Source organism: Fukomys damarensis, unplaced genomic scaffold, assembly GCF_012274545.1.
Source record: "Fukomys damarensis isolate Sample0158 unplaced genomic scaffold, DMR_v1.0_HiC HiC_scaffold_25, whole genome shotgun sequence".
NCBI classification, from domain to species: domain Eukaryota; kingdom Metazoa; phylum Chordata; class Mammalia; order Rodentia; family Bathyergidae; genus Fukomys; species Fukomys damarensis.
Window position 1 is genome coordinate 22186450 of NW_022900937.1, and position 6148 is coordinate 22192597.

The following is a 6148-nucleotide window of genomic DNA, read 5'->3' on the forward strand; positions in this document are numbered from 1 at the left end:
CTCTTCCATGTATAGCACTGGAGGTTGAACCTAGGGCCTTCTCGCCTTCACACTGAGCTACATCACCAGCCCTTTTCTCTTTTTTTATCTTGAAGCAGGGTCTCACTGAGTTGACCAGGCTCCACTTAAACAATTCTCCAGCATCAGCTTTCCAAGGTGCTGTTACAGGTGGGAGCCCCCATGACCAGCTTCCCTTCTTGCTTCTTGTGATCGTAGCAGCCACATGGTGACAGAAGATGATGAGCAAGAGGAGCACATGCTGGGCATGCTGGTGGAGACAGACGGCCGCACATGTGCGATCATCCTGACCAGGATTTTAAGTTCATCTTAATCCAATCCCTCCTTTATATCCCCACTTCTCACCAGCACTGTGGCAGAAGCCTCCTAATGCTGGTATCTACTCCTCCAATCTATTTGATGCTCTTTTATTAAATCATGTCACTTTTTTATTAAAATGCCTTGTTGGCGCCCTACTGCCTCCAGCACAAAATGTATCCGTTTTTTATGCATCTGTCCCTTCCTTGCCTCTCACTATCCCTCACACGCACCTATATTTCAGCCAGGCCACATTACACATTCTCTGATTTTTTTGTTACTTTGAGACATGGTCTCGCTAAGTTGCCAGGCTGGCCTCAAACTTGCAATGCTCCTGCCTGAACCTCCTGAGTAGCTAGAATCACAAGTATGCCCACAGCTCCAAATTCCACATTGTCACAAGTCATGCAGAGCGTGTCTTTACAAGTTCTAAGTACTTGGCAGGGCTGACAATCATAATGCCACCTCTTTCTTGCCCCCTCTGGGTCCATGGAGATGGATACTTCATCTGCTGCAGAGGACGCCACCATCCTGGCCTTGTTCCTGGTTCAGGAGCAAGGCTGTGATCTGAGGAGAGCCAATCACATTATTCTTCCTCAAAGCCAGTCTGCTTTCCAGAAGACTTGGGTTAAAACACAGATGATTCGGGCCTGGGATTTAGCTCAGTGGTTCTGCTCCTGCTGCCTAAGTGCAAGGACCCAAGTTCCATCCCCGGTATCAAAAAAACAAAACAAAATAATACAAAACCCACAGATGATTCAAGTCCTCATCTCAGCACTGAGTCCAAAGAGTGCGGGGACCAAAAAGTTCTGAGGACTGGACTAGTTCTTCTTATTCAAACATAGGGAATCAGGCGCAGACTGCTGGCTTTCTCTCATTGCCCCAGTGTCAAGGTCACTAAATTGGACCTTTTCTTGGCTACTTCTCAGAAGCCGAGCTCACGCTAAGGCTCTCTTTGTGGTCTCCTGAATTTCCTGCTGGCACCTAAACCATCCCTTGGAATAAGCCAGACCTAACCAGCATTCTGCACAGCTAGGGGCAGGAGGCCAGAGGCTCAGCAGATACCAGCCAGAGACTTCGGTCAGACCAGGCTGCTAGAGCAGAGGACACCGTCCTTGTGGTGTCTGAGCAAGAGAGTGGTCCTTTGTCATTTCTGAATTGTCACTTGGCAGAGACTTGGTCCCTCTTTTAAGATCCCACTTGGTGCTGGAAGGGCAGACTGGATCCAGGTTGCAGGCTGGACGACAGCCATGTAGCCCAAAGCGGCTCTAAGCTCCCAAGAGGTTTCCTTCCTGGCTCTCCTAACTAAAGCCCATTTGGCTGTGTGACATAATGTACGGATATGGTGGCCATGGGGGGCTCGGAGGAGGCAAATGGCCTGAGTCTCTGTTGACTTGGGCTGTGTTATGGTGGGGGCCAGAAGTCAGGTGAGTGGAGGCCCAAAGATCACAGCTGAAGCTGGAAAGGGATCGAGGACTCTCTGATCTCAGCATGCACAGCCCTCTCCTGTGGGGGTGTGACCTGCGTGTTCTGTGCCCTGAGAGGGAGGGCTCTTTCAGGTCTGCTAAGAATTCATGGCACAGCCAGAGCTGCTTCTAAGGTCAATGTTACCAACCCTAGCTTAGACCAAAGGTCTTTTCTCCTTACATCTGAGATACCTCATGTGCATTCAGGAAAGAGAAATTTACTTTGGGGCCCCTTTTGAAGGCTAAAGTCTGTCCACAGTCTCTAAGCTCAACAGGTGATTAGAGAGGCCCAAATTCAATGTAATAACAGGCCACAGCTGGAGAGCAAGGAGTGGAGAAGGTTATAGGTTGCTGGGTTCTTTGTTACCTCAGTCCTGTCCTAAGTGTCTCCTTGGGGTGGAGACCCAGCAGCCAGTTCCACTCAGGCTCAGTGCCAAGAGCACTGGGGCACAAGTCAGCCAAGAGTGGAATGGGAGTTCTCTCTGTGGCACCACCACAGAAACCACGAAGCTGAGGATGGGCAAATGGTCCAAGAGATGTGAAGTATCATTGCTGAGGGTCAGATAGACTCAAGGATGAGGCCCAGCAAGATTCTTTTTTTGTTGTTTTGTTTTGTTTGAGACAGAGTCTCACTATGTAGTTGAGACTGACCTGGAACTCACTATGTAGCCCAGGCTGGTCTTGAACTCACAGTGATCCTCCTGCCTCAGCCTCCTGAGTGCTGGGATTACAGGTGTGTGCCACCATGCCTGGCCCCAGCAAAATTCTTGATGATGGTTACTAACTCACAGGAATCAGAGCCTGCACACTTTTGACAAGAGGATCTAGGGATACTGAATGTCTAAGGCAATCTGTATGCCCTAAATCATGTCAAAAGGGAAGTGGGTGCTTCAATCCAGAAAGGACTCTCCTCCCAGAAGGAGATATGGGCCCTCAGAAAGGACCCACAACGATCACCTTTGTTGACCAAGAAACTTACTGAGCTGTCCAGAGGGTGTGTTCTAATTTGTGGATCAGTGTCTAGAGTTTTCTCTCTCCCTTATTCCAAATAGAAGTTTTTAAAAAAATTGTAACCCTGTTAGCCTCTACCACTACTACTACTACTACTACTACTACTATTACATATTGGTTATGTAAGTAAGGGTAGCTAGCTTTATTCTTTAACCACAAATGGCAAAATCTTAAGAAGTCACATCCAGACATGATCAAGAATTATACATCACAGGCCAAGCATGGTGGTGCACACCAGTAATCCCAGCTACTTGGAGGCTGAAGCAGGAGGGTTGCAAGTTTGATGCCAGCCTGGGCAATTTGGTGAGATGCTATCTCAAAATAAAAAAGCTGGAGATCCAGCTTTGGGCTTCTTGGGTTCAATCCCCAGTACCAGAAAAAAAGAAAAAGAACTGCCCATCACTAAGGGTCCCTGGACTGAATAAAGTAACTGGTTATGGTACTGCTTTGTCCCCTGTTAAGAAGTAAGTCAGGTGTAGTAGCACATACCTGTAATCCCAGCACTCTAAGAGGATGAGGCAGAAGTAACTCAAGTTTTAGGCCAACCTGGGCTATACAGCAAGTTCAAGGTCAGCCTAGGAACATAGTGAGATCCTGTCTAAAAAAACAAAACCCAGACAAGAGAGGAAGTGGGTGTGTTTTTGGCTGGATCTAGCATCACTATGTTGAGAGGCAAACACATTATTTAAATTCTATGTTTGTCAACATACAGGTGGGTGCCAAAAAGAGTGAAATGTCATGGGACACTTGTTACTTATCTGCCATAATCCCTTTATCTGGGGACACTTTTCTCCCCTTCCTCTCAGTCCCAGTGAAGTCGTTGATTATGCTGGCCTTGCCTTTCATTCTGAAGGTGGGCATATGTTCAAAGCTGGCCGAAGTCTTCCCAGGGATTTTACAGCTAGAACTAAAACAGTAACATGTAGGAGGAAGCAGAGTCGAGAGATGATGTCTTCACTGGAACCCCTAGATCTAGCCATGCCTGAAGGCAGATACAACCTTTGACTTGTCAGGTATATAAATCAATTGATATCCTATTGGCTTAAACATGTATGGATTGGGGTGTTGCCACTTGCACCTGAAAGGGCCAGGCTTGTACATGCACACACAGACATAACAGCATGTTGTTTGAACGCAGACATTACAAAGTGACTTCCACCATCTTACCAGAGATCAGCACACTTTTTGTCTAGAGAACAAGACAAATATTTTAGGTTTTCTGAGCACATAGGACCTCTGTCTCATTTTCTTTTTGTTTTGTTTTTGACAACCCTTAAAAACGTTAAAACCAGGCTGGGGATTTAGCTCAGCGGTTTGGTGGCCTGCCTTACAAGCGCAAGCGCCAGAGTTCAATCCCCGGTACCAAAAAAAATAAAAATAAAAACGTTAAAACCTTTATAGGTCATATAAAAATAAGCTGTAGGCCATATTTTGCCAACCCCTGATGTAATCACACCAACCTCTGCAGGTTTGGAGTTGTCCACTCTGCCAGCCCCTAGCTTGCCCCAAGGTAGGAGGCAAAATACTTTAAATGCCATTTTGCTTTGAGAGTCTTGATGAGACTCAGTAATGAGTGAAGGTTCAGATTAGAGTTGAGAGTGGAAACAGGGTCTTGTCCTGTGCCCATCACCTGCACCATGACAGACATTAAAATAAATGGTAATCATTATTATTGCTTGGTAACAATAAGTTTTCAAAATGATGCACTTGTCCAAAGGCTTTGTCCAAATGTCCCAGTGTGTCCTTGCTGACCCCGCCCCTCAGTCTCCTTCCTGGTGTCTTTCTTGGATCTCTCCATGAGTAAAGCCTTAGCCAGGTGCTCTCCTCGTTAGCACAGACCTTTGCGATGCTCCACTGTAACTGTGTTGATGGTCTCTCTTTCTCCTTAATTCCGATCCTCATGGTGCCTATGTCCCACAACCCAGCACAGTGCTTGGCACCTGGCACTGAAGACTCTGTCCCTCCAGGTGAGTGTGTTTGCACGGCCAAGTGTTATACACCTCTGTGTGTGTGTCTCATGACTGGGTCAGTGTACACTGGCTCCCCTCTCAGTTGAAAATAGCTTGTGGACACACGATGCACCTTACCTGGTAGCATTATTGTCTTATCTATTCTTCATCCCCATGACCTCCAAAAACAAGCCAAAGACAGAGGAACAGGTGGCAACGAGTTTTCTTAGAAACTGTTACGAAGGAAGAACCCTCCAGCCCCAGCCCCATGTCCTTGGCTGTCTGAGCGATGTCAGATCAGAGGTCTCCAGCCTCGGCAACATCTGCAGAGACCCCAACACTTCTGGGGGCCAGGACTAGGTGGATCCAAGTCTGTGGGGCAGAGGGAAATGATTCCCCCAGGTAAAACATGTGCAAGGCCCTGTAGGCCCGAGAAAGGCTGACCACAGCAAGGTGCATCACGGTGTTCTAGGCTGAATCTTGGCCCATCTCACAGAAGCAGGCAGGAAGCACCACCACGGATCAGCTTTATATGGCACCCACTGTATACAACAGACAGACAAAGACGGACAGACAGAGCACACATCACTTCTAAGCCAAACACTGCTCACCATCTAGAACCACCTTAGGTAAGCACGTAGGAGACACTCTTGCATAGGAAAGATGTACTTCGTAAAGGAATGAAGAAGTATTTTGGCAAAACATCTACTTCCCTTCTAGGCCCTGGGTAAAGAGGGACCTCTAATTCTGAAGCTTCTACGTAGCGAAAATGATCCCCTCCTCGATGGCAGTATATACAGTTGCGAACCTTCCTGCCTGTGGTCACAGCCTTCTACGTGAATCTTGAAACTACTTTACAGGTGGACAAACTTCAACTAAGAGACAGAAGGTGGCCCAGAGCAAGGGGACATGGGTTTGGCTCAAGGGGAGGGGACATGGACGGTGTCTCAGCTCAGCCAAAGGCAAGGCCTCTGTCTTTCTAGGCTGGAAGGAAAAGGCTCAGGCGGTCCCAAATCCCTCTCTTTCTTCCTGGTTGGGGAAGCACTGGTTCCACAGGAAGGCTGTTGAGGACAGGAAGGTCCCCTCTCCTGCTGACCAGGGACCACTCAGGATGACAAAGGCCACACAGGCCTGAATTCCTCCCAGTGCCTCTTTGGGCTTCTCTCTGAGTTGGGGCTGTAGACTGTGGGTTCACTGCTTGCTTCCATAACCCTCTCGTGCCCTACAGATGAGCCTGGACCTTAAAGGGGATGGGACACAGGACAGTCTTCCACAGGCTCCTCTGCCTGGGCTGGGCTTGGCAAGGGTCACTTCACCCTGTCTCCTAGGGATAGTTAAAGGCAGCTTTTATGAGACTCTATACTTTTTTGTTTCTCTTATGTTTTTTTTTGTTTGTTTCTTTAATTT